Source organism: Manis javanica, chromosome 5 (assembly GCF_040802235.1).
Source record: "Manis javanica isolate MJ-LG chromosome 5, MJ_LKY, whole genome shotgun sequence".
Lineage (NCBI taxonomy): Eukaryota > Metazoa > Chordata > Mammalia > Pholidota > Manidae > Manis > Manis javanica.
In genome coordinates this window covers 163,033,541-163,048,160 of record NC_133160.1, presented here as the reverse complement: position 1 = coordinate 163,048,160, position 14,620 = coordinate 163,033,541, and the positions used below count along the sequence as shown (strand labels likewise).

General features: G+C 41.7%; 1 protein-coding gene across 6 annotated transcripts in view; it reads left to right on the top strand.

The window, feature by feature from the left end:
* The window catches only part of CC2D2A (coiled-coil and C2 domain containing 2A), a 133,406-nt gene that overhangs the window by 54,079 nt on the left and 64,707 nt on the right, over positions 1-14,620 (top strand). The gene's annotated exons all lie outside the window — the stretch shown is intronic.

The window sequence follows — 14,620 nt, the reverse complement described above, 5'->3', positions numbered from 1 at the left end:
ATACTGAGGGTTGCTGGAGGCCCCTCCGTGAGTCTCTCCCATTCTACATGCACACAGTAGCAAACATTTCAGTTATTCAGAATCTGTCCCCTCATTTGAGATTCATCCTTAACCAGTCCTCTCCATGCCTCCCTGTGGAGAAAAAGCTGATGCAAAAAAGACCAAGATTAACATGAGAAGACCAGATAGAGAGCTAGGGTGAAGCAAGGGAAAGCAGCAGATGAGATGGCAGGTCGGAAAGAGAGGGAGCCCTTGAGGGGACACCCATTGAAAAGAGTCCAAAGGACAGGTACCCAGCCTGCCCCTGCCAACTGGTGAGAGCTCAGACCACCTGCTCAGTCTGTGAAACCTCCTGCTCTGGGCAGTTCTACATTTTTCTGAATTACTATGGAAGGAAACACATCCTCTACCTTCCACTGGTGTACCAGTATTAGTTCACATATATTTCAAGATATAAGGAAAGCCTCCTGTACTATCTCCTACATACTATCTTGAATAGCTTGCTGTGAATCTTACAATCAAAAACGGTAATGTTTTTGTAAGTAATGTGAAAAGATCATAGAAAACATTCTATAATATTATGAAGTGAATTTTTAAAACAAGCAAAGTTTTATCCTTTGCTTGTTTTAAATACTCATAGGCAATTGTCTTGGCCCTAAGAGCTGAATCATGTAATCTTTTAAAAATTATAAAGTAAAGGAACCTTGGCTAAATTCTTAAGCTATCTACAGGGATTAGATAACTGATCCCATCACATATCATAATGGCTCAATGTCATAATTGTTTATGATTAAGTAGTGGTTACAGAAGAAATTAATTTCACAGATATTGTATTTCAACTCTCCAGGAATAGAACTATGCCATTTGGAAACTTTTCCAAATAATTGCAAGTTTTGGATTGGGGAAGTTTCAAGCATTGCTGGCAACTTTAAGAGGGTAAGAAAAAATTGCCTTAAATGCATCTGTTTATGCCAGTGATATCAAATTCCTAATTTTAGAATCTAATGTAGTTCAGAAAAAGTTCCAAGGTTCTCCAGATGAAAATGCATCAAATAATGACTCACCAAAAAGCCATGAGTGTTTGCTGCTTGATGAAGAGCCATCTGAGTGTGTAATACTGAGCCAGGGGTGTGGCGGAGAACTGGACACCATGAATAAAAAGGGGTGCACATAAAAATGGTCCTGTGTTGGGGAGCTTTAAATGCAGCTAGAAAACAAGAGGGAGAGAACTCAAAGCAACAGTACTCAGCAGCATGCAGGTGTCAAGGACCATTGGCGGGAAGAGGGTTGATGGTGACTGATTTCTTGGGTGGTTTGAACCATGAGGCTCGGTGCTTCCTAGGCAAGCTTGAGACAGGAATGTCAAGGCAGTCTGGCAAAGCAAAAGGTGAGTCCAGGGACTGGCACAAAAAGCCAGCAGAAGAGGATAGGATTGGGGCCTGGCACTGGAAATGGGAGCAAGGAATTAATTAGAGCAACATCAAACCTTGAAAGAAGGGATTGCCAGGACATGACACTTGGATCTGAGAGAGCGGAGGAGTGAGTAGATCACAGGCAGTCCCAAGGAACCGGTGAGATTGGGTTTCACCAGCAGGGCAATGGGAACAGGCCCCAAGTCCTTCCACAAAGGTCTTGAAAATCTTGACTTATAACATCTTGCCAAAATAAATGCTTGGCCTTTCTCAAAGATGAAGTTTGATCTAGAAATATTATAAGCTTTGTGAGGACTACCTTCATCTCTTTATCGCTCACATCTATGGTGTCACCCCACATTCATCTCCTTGGCTCGCCAAGCTAACAGCTGCTGGGTCATGCTGCTGGGAGCTTTCGCATCATCCAGCACAATTACTTTACCTTATGAATCAGTCCTGTCGAGCTGGCCTGTGGATTAAGAGAGGGGAACTTTCCTTTGCTCCTAGATGGCCATTACTTGAGTTTCTCTTTCCAGGTCCTCTCCTGACTCCTGTGGTTCTTCTGTTCATGTGCTGTTGGAAAACAGTTCTCTTTGGAGACATGTCCTTGTTAACCCCCAGCAAGCTCACTTTGGTGGGTGCTAGTGGTCTTTGTGGACGAAAGTCCAAAACAGATTTACTTTTTCACATACGTCTTACTTATGCACTCACCTGGATGACAGTGAGGCAGATCCTTGAAAGCTGACCCTAGGGACCAAGAAGAGTAAGTGTGCCAAGAACAGCGAGCAGGGCAGGGGCTGCCGCAGGGAGGATGGACTGCCAGCGGCAAGCTAACGACAGGTGCAGTCACCGAACTGTAGGAAGATGAGGACTTGGACTGGCAAGTGGAGACCGTCTCTAGGAAATAACATTTATTAAGCACCTGCCGCGGGGTCAGGTTCTCGGCACAGGCTAGCTCATGCTGCCCTGGGAAAGCCATGAGCACTGGATCTCTCCTCATTTTAAAGATGGGAACACTGAGCTTCCCATTTGGGGAAGGAAGACCTTCCCGAACTGAGATATTGGGTAGCTTCATAGCACAGAGCAAGTCAGGTGGCAGAGGAGAATTCAGGCACAGGTCTGTCTAAATGTTATGCTCATTTCACCATATGAATTGGATATACTGGTAAAGAAGAGCAAAGCCCCAAATTTGACATCTCCCTGTCCTCCAAGAACTAGTTACTGTGGGAGAGGTCTTTGAAACCAATCAGGTATCACTATGTATTGGGTTGTGTTGATAGTTAATGATGTCTAGTCTAAGGTAACAGTTGTTGAGCACTATAATATGCAAGGAACCGTTTTTGTTTATAAACTCAGTTAGTCTTCACATTAATCCTGTGGTAACTGTGTTGTTATTGTCTCCATTATACAGAAATGTGGATACACAGCCAGAAAGTGCCAGAGGCAGGGCCCAGATCCCAGAACCAGCTGCAGCTCTGTGTAGTTTCTACATCCAACCCCGCAAATGTTTTATTAAATGTATACACTGCACAGGGCACTGTAAGATGCAGAAGCTGAACTACACGTTGTATCTAGCATGGCAATTAGACTGCTCTGAGGAAGTGACATGAGGACTTGGTGACTGGGGTCTGGTAGGACAACGGGAGAGAAAGTGAAGCCACCACATGAAGGCTTCTTTCAAAAAACTAAAAAGAGAAATACTATATGACACAGCAATTCCACTTCTGGGTATTTACCCAAAGAAAACCAAATCACTAATTTGAAAAGATACATAATTCAAAAAGATAAATGTTTGTTGCAGCATTCTTTACAGTAGCCAAGATAGGGAAGCAACCTATGTATCCATTAACAGATGAATGGATAAAGAAGATGTGATATATATACACAATAGGACATTTCTCAGCCATAAAAAGGAATGAAGTCTTGCCATTTGCAACACTGTGGGTGGACCTAAAGGGTGTTGTGCCAAGTGAAGTCAGTCAGTCATAAAGTAACCGCACTAGTGGGGATGAGGATTTAATAATAGGGGTAACTGTTGAATCACTGTGTCGTATACTTAAAACCAATATAAGATTGTATATCAATGATATTTCAATAAAAAATTTTAAAACTTAAAGAAGAAATAAGTCAGAGAGAAAAAGACAAAAACCATATGATTTCACATATATGTGGAATCTAAAAAGAAAGAAACTAACTAAAAAGAAATAGACTCATAAATACAGACAGTGGACTGTTGGTTACTAAGGGGGGACAGGAGAATGGGTGAAATAGGTGAAAAGGATTAAAAGATACAAACTTCAGTTATAAAATTATGAAACAAATTAGTAACAGGAATGGAAGGAAGCACAGCATAGGGAATATAGCCGATAATATTGCAGAATCTTGGTATAGAGACAGAGGGTAACTATACTTACCGTGGGGAGCATTAATATAATTGCCAATTCGCATGCTGTGCATCTGAAACCAATATCATATCAACTATATTCCAATTTAAAAATCTATGAAAAAATAAAAAGTAAATAGAATTCATGTCATGTCTGTGAGGTAAATATGTTTTTCGCCACTTTAGGTGAGAAAATGGTTATCAGAGAGGTAGGACCTTGCTCAAGGTTACACAGTAGTTGGTGAGAGAGCTTGGAACCTTCCTGACCAAGGAAAGAAAGCGAGAGAGAGAACAGAGGCTGGGTGGGGAAGGGAACCGGTCGAGGGACTTGAAAGGGGATCATGGATTCCTTTAGGGCGCATCTGACGGGGGCTTGTTTGTCAGCCATGAGAAAAGCAGCCACTGCAGAAAAGACTGATGCCTTTGAAAAATCCAAAGGAAGTAGTGGTGGGTGGGGAGGGACCAGACAGTACAGGACACGGGTGGGATCAAGGGGGGTGGTTCCGAGGCGGCAGTGACGACCCCTGGGAGGCAGGAGGGCAGGACTGTGAGGGGCTCACATCAGATGCCCGCAGCCCATTCGGTGAAGGGGGTCAGTGGGCTCAAGAGTAGGAAAGGTTTGGCTCAGGCCCGAGGGAAGTGGGTCATCAGCCAAGACAAGCTGTGAACAGCATCGCGGGAGGCGACTGCAAAGAGCAGCCACTTGGCCGAGATCCAACACTACTGGGGGGAAGATGTGGGACTGTTCTGTGGTGTTTTGTTTTAAAATACGAGAATCATGATTGAAAACCATGCAATACAAACTCTACACCACAATGGAATATAATTTTTTTATTTATCTTAAAGGCTCTACGTTTCTAAGGTTCATCCTATCTCTACAATTTTAAACCATGTTAGCAGGGAAATACGCCCCAGATTTTTGAGTTAAAGCAGACAATATTCCAAATGCAGGAGGAGTAATAGTAATGCCATAAATAGCCTCAGTTTGGTAGCACTTGGTGTGATTGCCGCTCCAAACTCACTGCTTTCCTTAGGCAACAGAGCAATGTTTGAACAATTGAGTGTAAATAAAATTGTAATTTCTTTCACATTTCTCCACTAACATTCCACCTTCAGATACACACACACACACACACACACACAAGCACACACAAGCACACATTTGCTTAAGCAGTGCTTCTCAAATAGAGGTCATTTTGCCCCCCACGGGGGACAGCTGGCAGTGTCTGGAGACATTTTTATTATCATATGTGGTGGGGAGCTACTGGCACCTCTAGTGGATAGAGGTCAGAGCCATTGCTGAACAACCTACAGTGAGCCCAGCAACTAACACCCCACAACAGGAACGATCCAGCCCAAAATGTCAAGAGTGCTGAGGCCGACAACCCCTGACTTAGAAAGAAAACAGGAATTAAACAATAATTATACAGAAAGCCATTTACAAACACCTATTTAAAGCCCAAAGTGCCCATTTTCTGATTTCTAAAAAGAGCACTGCATCCTAGCATTAAATAGAACGGCCAGCACCTTACAAACATAGGTTGGAAAGTTTGGGGGAATTTTGGAGGCTTTTCGTTCTGTCAGATGGAATCTGTTTTTCCTTATTTATAAAGGTTATAACTATCTTAGGAGACAGTCCTCCCAATCAGCAGGCACCATCCCCTGGAGTTCATAATTGCCTCTGTGCTACAGACAGCACCAACAGCCCCCACTCAGTTCCACTGTGACACAGGAGCATGGTCCCGACACTGGCAACAAGGACCTTTCCACTGACGCCCACCAGAAACACCCTGTATGCATAACTACATGTCTTATTGGTCAACACTAAGCATAGGCGCCAGCACAGGGCAAACCCACAAGGAATAAAACCCAAACAGAAAAGCCCAGAAGCAATTCTTGTGGTCCCTTCCACAATAAAATATTTGATGCTCTATTCAAGTCCAGCAAGAATGTTTTTGCAAAATCATTGGAATCATAAAAAACTTTGACCTGTACAGCTGAGTAAACAAACACTGGGTTCTTCTATTATGGAAGGAGATGGAAGATACTGAAAAATATGTGGATCTGTTCATATTTCAACATGTTCCACACTCTGATTTGCCTGCACTGGCCAGTGGAGTGTTTGGAGTTCGGCAGTCATAGAAGTCAAGAGTCACCAGGTCAGAGACACATGGCTTAACCAAACACTAAATACTACATTTATGTCACTTTTGAAGCATTTTTACCATCACAAATGCTATTTTCTTATACCGATATGCTTTCTCTTCCCCTGACTTGAGGTAATATCAGGATTTTACTAGATCCTGAGTTTTTAAAGCATTTAAGCCATAATGTAGTTCATTTTTCAGCTTATTTTCAACTTCTTACCAGAAATATAGGTAATTTAATTAAAAATTTGGATATGCCATAAAATTCCTATAAATCCTCTCCAGTTTAATGTCTTCCTTGAAAAAAAATTAGGGTGTTTTGAAAGACAGATCTTACAAGTTTAAGTTTAATTTATTTATTTATTTTTTTTTTTTGAGAGGGCATCTCTCATATTTATTGATCAAATGGTTGTTAACAACAATAAAATTCAGTATAGGGGGGTCAATGCTCAATGTACAATCATTAATCCATCTCAAGCCTAATTCTCGTCAGTCTCCAATCTTCTGAAGCATAACGAACAAGTTCTTACATGGTGAACGAATTCTTACAGAGTGAATAAATTCTTACATGGTGAACAGTACAAGGGCATTCATCACAGAAACTTTCGGTTTTGATCATGCAATATGACCTATAAACCATCAGGTCAAATATGAATATTCATTTGATTTTTGTACTTGATTTATATGTTGATCCCACATTTCTCCTATTATTATTATTATTTTTATTTTTAATAAAATGCTGAAGTGGTAGGTAGATGCAAGATAAAGGTAGAAAACATAGTTTAGTGCTGTAAGAAGGCAAATGTAGATGATCAGATGATCAGGTGTGTGCCTATGGACTAAGTATTAATCCAGGCTAGACAAGGGCAGCAAGACATCCACGGATGCAGAAGATTTCTCTCAAAGCAGGGGGGGTGAGGTTCTGAGCCTCACCTCTGTTGATCCCCAAATTCTCACCTGATGGCCCCCCTGCGACTGTGCCTGTCTTAGGTTGTTCCTCCCTTGAGGAATCTTACCCGTCTCTGGCTAACCAGGCATCTTCCGGGGCCATACAGGGTAATGTAAAGTTGGTATGTGAGAGAGAAGCCATATTGTTTGCAAAGGTTAGCTTTTTACTTCTTTGCAGATTTATGCCCTGTGGCTTCTATGCCCAGCACTTGTCTCGAGGTATCTTTACCACCTGGAGGAATTATGATACTCGGTAAATTCGATATGAGGCACGAATTCTATTTAAGGTTTGTAATTAGGAAGGAAGAAGAAAAGCTATAGATGTAGCATATGAAGGAAACTTGGGAGGATTGATTATTTCTTTGACATATCTTCTTGTATAGTACCTTAAGTATGTATAGGTTTTAAACTACTAACTAATTTGCACACACATATTAACATAATAGGAATACGGTGACATAAACAAAGCAAATCTATAATTACCAGCCATCTCCAGTGAAGCCAAGAAAACCATTTAGGCACCCTAGGCATTTGTGAAAATTTATCTATAATATGATGGATATTTTCCAACTGTACTTGAACCATCAGACAAATTAAAGCAGCCCATTTCTGGGATCTGTTCACATCCCATATGTTCTTTTAACCATAGATAGTCTATAGTCATGAGATTTTGGGGTGCTACAACTTGCACCCCTCCCAACTCCTGGTTGAGTTCCAACAGTACAGATCCAGTCAAATTCGTTGTCTCACTGTATGCACATGCCAGCCTAGACATCTCCCTCCTCCTTCTTATGGCAAGTCCAGGAGACGGTGGGCTGGATGCAGCCACAACCGCAGCATCGTCCGGATCCCTGGGGAGGCTTTTTGATGATCATCCCCCGGCACGAGTCCTCCAGAGAGTGCTGATGCCGGAAGCTCCTCCTCATATCGTATCTTATTTCATTTTCTGGGTATCCAAGCTAGGCCTTGATCTTCTGCGTAGAAACAAACAGACCCTTTGCCCACACTTTAACATGCCCTCTATACCACTGTGCAGAACTCATTGGAGGTCAGCACACAGTAACTGCTTTTTTTTTTTTTTTTTTTAATTAAGAGAAAGGAATATTATCAGAAAAGAGTACCTCCATAGCTGATCATCTGACACCCTTTAAGTGATCAACATTAAGGATATTTAAAGCATGCGTTGATCTTTGATTTACCAATAGTTTTATCCTGTTAACGAGTAATCCCCTTTTCTTTCTTTCTTTCTTTCTTTTTTTTTTTTTTTTTTTAAATTTTTAATCTACCCTTACATGAAGAATACTATGTTTACTATGCTCTCCCCTATTATCAGGTCCCCCCTAACAACCCCATTACGGTTACTGTCCATCAGCTTAGCAAAATGTGGTAGAGTCACTACTTGTCCTCTCTGTGTTGTGCAGCCCACCCTCCCCTTTCTCCCTCCCCCCCATGCATGCTAATCTTAATACCCCCCTTCTTCTTCCCCCCCCTTATCCCTCCCTGCCCACCCATCCTCCCCAGTTCCTTTCCCTTTGGTACCTGTTAGTCCATTTTTGGGTTCTGTAATTCTGCTGCTGTTTTGTTCCTTCAGTTTTTCCTTTGTTCCTATACTCCTCAGATGAGTGAAATCATTTGGTATTTCTCTTTCTCCGCTTGGCTTATTTCACTGAGCATAATACTCTCCAGCTCCATCCATGTTGCTGCAAATGGTTGGATTTTTCCACTTCTTATGGCTGAGTAGTATTCCATTGTGTATATGTACCACATCTTCTTTATCCATTCATCTACAGATGGACATTTAGGTTGCTTCCAATTCTTGGCTATTGTAAATAGTGCTGCGATAAACATAGGAGTGCATCTGTCTTTCTCAAACTTGATTGCTGCGTTCTTAGGGTAAATTCCTAGGAGTGGAATTCCTGGGTCAAATGGTAGGTCTGTTTTGAGCATTTTGATGCACCTCCATACTGCTTTCCATAATGGTTGAACTAATTTACATTCCCACCAGCAGTGTAGGAGGGTTCCCCTTTCTCCACAGCCTCGCCAACATTTGTTGTTGTTTGTCTTTTGGATGGCAGCTATCCTTACTGGTGTGAGGTGATACCTCATTGTAGTTTTAATTTGCATTTCTCTGATAATTAGCGATGTGGAGCATCTTTTCATGTGTCTCTTGGCCATCTGTATTTCTTTTTTGGAGAACTGTCTGTTCAGTTCCTCTGCCCATTTTTTAATTGGGTTATTTGTTTTTTGTTTGTTGAGGCGTGTGAGCTCTTTATATATTCTGGACGTCAAGCCTTTATCAGATCTGTCATTTTCAAATATATTCTCCCATACTGTAGGGTTCCTTTTTGTTCTATTGATGGTGTCTTTCGCTGTACAGAAGCTTTTCAGCTTAATGTAGTCCCACTTGCTCATTTTTGCTGTTGTTTTCCTTGCCCGGGGAGATATGTTCAAGAAGAGATCACTCATGTTTATGTCTAAGAGGTTTTTGCCTATGTTTTTTTCCAAGAGTTTAATGGTTTCGTGACTTACATTCAGGTCTTTGATCCATTTTGAGTTTACCTTTGTATATGGGGTTAGACAATGGTCCAGTTTCATTCTCCTACATGTAGCTGTCCAGTTTTGCCAGCACCATCTGTTGAAGAGACTGTCATTTTGCCATTGCATGTCCATGGCTCCTTTATCAAATATTAATTGACCATATATGTTTGGGTTAATTTCTGGGGTCTCTAATCTGTTCCACTGGTCTGTGGCTCTGTTCTTGTGCCAGTACCAAATTGTCTTGATTACTATGGCTTTGTAGTAGAGCTTGAAGTTGGGGAGTGAGATCCCCCCTACTTTATTCTTCTTTTTCAGGATTGCTTTGGCTATTCGGGGTCTTTGGTGTTTCCATATGAATTTTTGAATTATTTGTTCCAATTCATTGAAGAATGTTGCTGGTAATTTGAGAGGGATTGCATCAAATTTGTATATTGCTTTCGGCAGGATGGCCATTTTGACGATATTAATTCTTCCTAGCCATGAGCATGGGATGAGTTTCCATTTATTAGTGTCCCCTTTAATTTCTCTTAAGAGTGACTTGTAGTTTTCAGAGTATAAGTCTTTCACTTCCTTGGTTAGGTTTATTCCTAGGTATTTTATTCTTTTTGATGCAATGGTGAATGGAATTGTTTTCCTGATTTCTCTTTCTATTGATTCGTTGTTAGTGTATAGGAAAGCTACAGATTTCTGTGTGTTGATTTTGTATCCTGCAACTTTGCTGTATTCCGATATCAGTTCTAGTAGTTTTGGAGTGGAGTCTTTAGGGTTTTTTATGTACAGTATCATATCATCTGCAAATAGTGACAGTTTAACTTCTTCTTTACCAATCTGGATTCCTTGTATTTCTTTGTTTTGTCTGATTGCCGTGGCTAGGACCTCCAGTACTATGTTAAATAACAGTGGGGAGAGTGGGCATCCCTGTCTGGTTCCCGATCTCAGTGGAAATGCTTTCAGCTTCTCGCTGTTCAGTATAATGCTGGCTGTGGGTTTATCATAGATGGCCTTTATTATGTTGAGGTACTTGCCCTCTATTCCCATTTTGCTGAGAGTTTTTATCATGAATGGATGTTGAATTTTGTCAAATGCTTTTTCAGCATCTATGGAGATGATCATGTGGTTTTTGTCTTTCTTTTTGTTGATGTGGTGGATGATGTTGATGGATTTTCGAATGTTGTACCATCCTTGCATCCCTGGGATGAACCCCACTTGGTCATGGTGTATGATCCTTTTGATATACTGTTGAATTCTGTTTGCTAATATTTTATTGAGTATTTTTGCATCTACATTCATCAGGGATATTGGTCTGTAATTTTCTTTTTTGGTGGGGTCTTTTCCTGGTTTTGGTATTAGGGTGATGTTGGCTTCATAGAATGAGTTTGGGAGTATTCCCTCTTCTTCTATTTTGTGGAACACTTTAAGGAGAATGGGTATTATGTCTTCTCTGTGTGTCTGATAAAATTCCGAGGTAAATCCGTCCAGCCCCGGGGTTTTGTTCTTGGGTAGTTTTTTGATTACTGTTTCAATTTCTTTGCTTGTAATTGGTTTGTTTAACTTTTGTGTTTCTTCCTTGGTCAGTCTTGGGAGGTTGTATTTTTCTAGGAAGTTGTCCATTTCTTCTAGGTTTTCCAGCTTGTTGGCATATAGGTTTTCATAGTAGTCTTTAATAATTCTTTGTATTTCTGTGGAGTCTGTCGTGATTTTTCCATTCTCGTTTCTGAGTATGTTGATTTGTGTTGACTCTCTTTTTCTCTTAATAAGTTGGGCTAGAGGCTTATCTATTTTGTTTATTTTCTCAAAGAACCAGCTCTTGGTTTCGTTGATTTTTGCTATTGTTTTATTCTTCTCAATTTTGTTTATTTCTTCTCTGATCTTTATTATGTCCCTCCTTCTGCTGACTTTAGGCCTCATTTGTTCTTCTTTTTCCAGTTTTAATAATTGTGATGTTAGACTATTCATTTGGGATTGTTCTTCCTTCTTCAAGTGTGCCTGGATTGCTATATACTTTCCTCTTAAGACTGCTTTCGCTGCATCCCACAGAAGTTGGGGCTTAGTGTTGTTGTTGTCATTTGTTTCTATATATTCCTTGATCTCTATTTTGATTTGTTCATTGATCCATTGATTATTTAGTAGCATGTTGTTAAGCCTCCATGTGTTTGTGAGCCTTTTTGTTTTCTTTGTAGAATTTATTTCTACTTTCATACCTTTGTGGTCTGAAAAATTGGTTGGTAGAATTTCAATATTTTGGAATTTACTGAGGCTCTTTTTGTGAGCTAGTATGTGGTCTATTCTGGAGAATGTTCCATGTGCACTTGAGAAGAATGTATATCCTGTTGCTTTTGGATGTAGAGTTCTATAGATGTCTATTAGGTCCATCTGTTCTAGTGTGTTGTTCAGTGCCTGTGTGTCTTTACTTATTTTCTGCCCGGTGGATCTATCCTTTGGGGTGAGTGGTGTGTTGAAGTCTCCTACAATGAATGCATTGCAGTCTATTAGTATTTTGTTCTGTTAGTTCTGTTAGTATTTTCTTCACATATGCTGGTGCTCCTGCATTGGGTGCATATATATTTAGAATGGTTATATCCTCTTGTTGGACTGAGCCCTTTATCATTATGTAGTGGCCTTCTTTATCTCTTGTTACTTTCTTTGTTTTGAAGTCTATTTTGTCTGATATTAGTACTGCAACCCCTGCTTTCTTCTCACTGTTGTTTGCCTTAAATATGTTTTTCCATCCCTTGACTTTTAGTCTATGCTTATCTTTGGGTTTAAGGTGAGTTTCTTGTAAGCAGCATATAGATGGGTCTTGCTTTTTTATCCATTCTATTACTCTATGTCTTTTGATTGGTGCATTAAGTCCATTTACATTTAGGGTGACTATTGAAAGATATGTACTTATTGCCATTGCAGGCTTTAGATTCGTGGTTACCAGAGGTTCAAGGTTAGCTTCTTTAGTATCTTACTGCCTAACTTAGCTCGCTTATTGAGCTGTTATATACACTGTCTGGAGAGTCTTTTCTTCTCTCCCTTCTTATTCCTCCTCCTCCATTCTTCATATGTTGTGTGTTTTGTTCTGTGCTCTTTTTAGGGATGCTCCCATCTAGAGCAGTCCCTGTAGGATGCCCTGTAGAGGTGGTTTGTGGGAAGCAAATTCCCTCAGCTTTTGCTTGTCTGGGAATTGTTTGATCCCACCATCATATTTAAATGATAGTCGTGCTGGATACAGTATCCTTGGTTCAAGGCCCTTCTGTTTCATTGCATTAAGTATATCATGCCATTCTCTACTGGCCTGTAGGGTTTCTGTTGAGAAGTCTGATGTTAGCCTGATTGGTTTTCCTTTATAGGTGACCTTTTTCTCTCTAGCTGCCTTTAAAACTCTTTCCTTGTCCTTGATCCTTGCCATTTTAATTATTATGTGTCTTGGTGTTGTCCTCCTTGGATCCTTTCTGTTGGGGGTTCTGTATAATTCCATGGTCTGTTCGATTATTTCCTCCCCCAGTTTGGGGAAGTTTTCAGCAATTATTTCTTCAAAGACACTTTCTATCCCTTTTCCTCTTTCTTCCTCTTCTGGTATCCCTATAATACGAATGTTTTTCCTTTTGTATTGGTCACATATTTCTCTTAGTGTTGTTTCATTCCTGGAGATCCTTTTATCTCTCTCTCTGTCAGCTTCTATACGTTCCTGTTCTCTGGCTTCTATTCCTTCAATGGCCTCTTGCATCTTATCCATTCTGCTTATAAATCCTTCCAGGGATTGTTTCACTTCTGTGATCTCTTTCCTGACATCTGTGATCTCCTTCCGGACTTCATCCCACTGCTCTTGCATTTTTCTCTGCATCTCATCCCACTGCTCTTGCATTTTTCTCTGCATCTCATCCCATTGCTCTTGCATTTTTTTCTGCATCTCTGTCAGCATGTTCATGATTTTTATTTTGAATTCTTTTTCAGGAGGACTAGTTAGGTCTGTCTCCTTCTCAGGTGTTGTCTCTGTGATCTTTGTCTGCCTGTAGTTTTGCCTTTTCATGGTGATAGAGATAGTTTGCAGAGCTGGTACAAGTGACCGCTGGAAGAGCTTCCCTTCTTGTTGGTTTGTAGCCTTTTCCTGGGAGAATAGCGACCTCTAGTGGCTTGTGCTGGGCAGCTGTGCGCAGACAGGGCTTCTGCTTCCTGCCCAGTTGCTTTGGGGTTTGTCTCCGCTGTTGCTGTGGGCTTGGCCTGGCTGGGGCTGTTCCTCCAAAATGGTGGAGCCCCGTTGGAGGGGGAGCAGCCAGGAGACTATTTATCTCCGTAAGGGGCCTCTGTGCTCCCTGCTGCCCAGGGGGTTAGAGTGCCCAGAGATCCCCAGATTCCCTGCTTCTGGTCTAAGTGACCTGTCCTGCCCCTTTAAGATTTCCAAAAAGCACTCTCCAAACCAAAACAACAACAGCAACAATGAGAGAGGGAACAGAAAGAAAGAGAAAAAAAAAAAAAGGAAAAAAAAGGAAAAAACAAGCGATTTTTTTTTTTTTTTTTTTTTTTTTGTCCTCAGGTGCCGGTCCCAGGCACCCGCTCACTGGTCCTGCTGCCCTGTCTCCCTAGCACCAGGGTCCCTGTCCTTTCAAGGCTTCCAAAAAGCACCCACCCACCGGTCCCGCAGGGAAGGAACGCTCAATATTCTTTGTCCTCAGGCACTGGTCCCACGCACCCGCTCACCAGTCCCGCCGCCCTGCCTCCCTAGCACCGGGGTCCCTGTCCCTTCAAGGCTTCCAAAAAGCACTCGGCAAAAAGAGAGAAAAAAAAAAGGGGAAAAACGCGCGATTTCTTCCGTCCTCAGGTGCTGGTCTCAGGCACCCACCCACCGGTCCCACAGGGAAAAATGCGGGATATTCTTTGTCCTCAGGTGCCCGTCCCAGGCACCCGCTCACCAGTCCCGCCGCCCTGCCTCCCTAGCACCGGGGTCCCTGTCCCTTTTAGGCTTCCAAAAAGCACTCGCAGAAAAGAGAAAAAAAAAAGGGGAAAAACGCGCGATTTCCTCTGTCCTCAAGTGCCGGTCTCAGGCACCCGCCCACCGGTCCCGCAGGGAAAAACGGGGGATATTCTTTGTCCTCAGGCGCCAGTCCCAGCCACCCGCTCACCAGTCCCGCCACCGTGCCTCCCTAGCACTGGGGTCCCCGTCCCTTCAAGGCTTCCAAAAAGCGCTCGCCCAAAAGAGAAAAAAA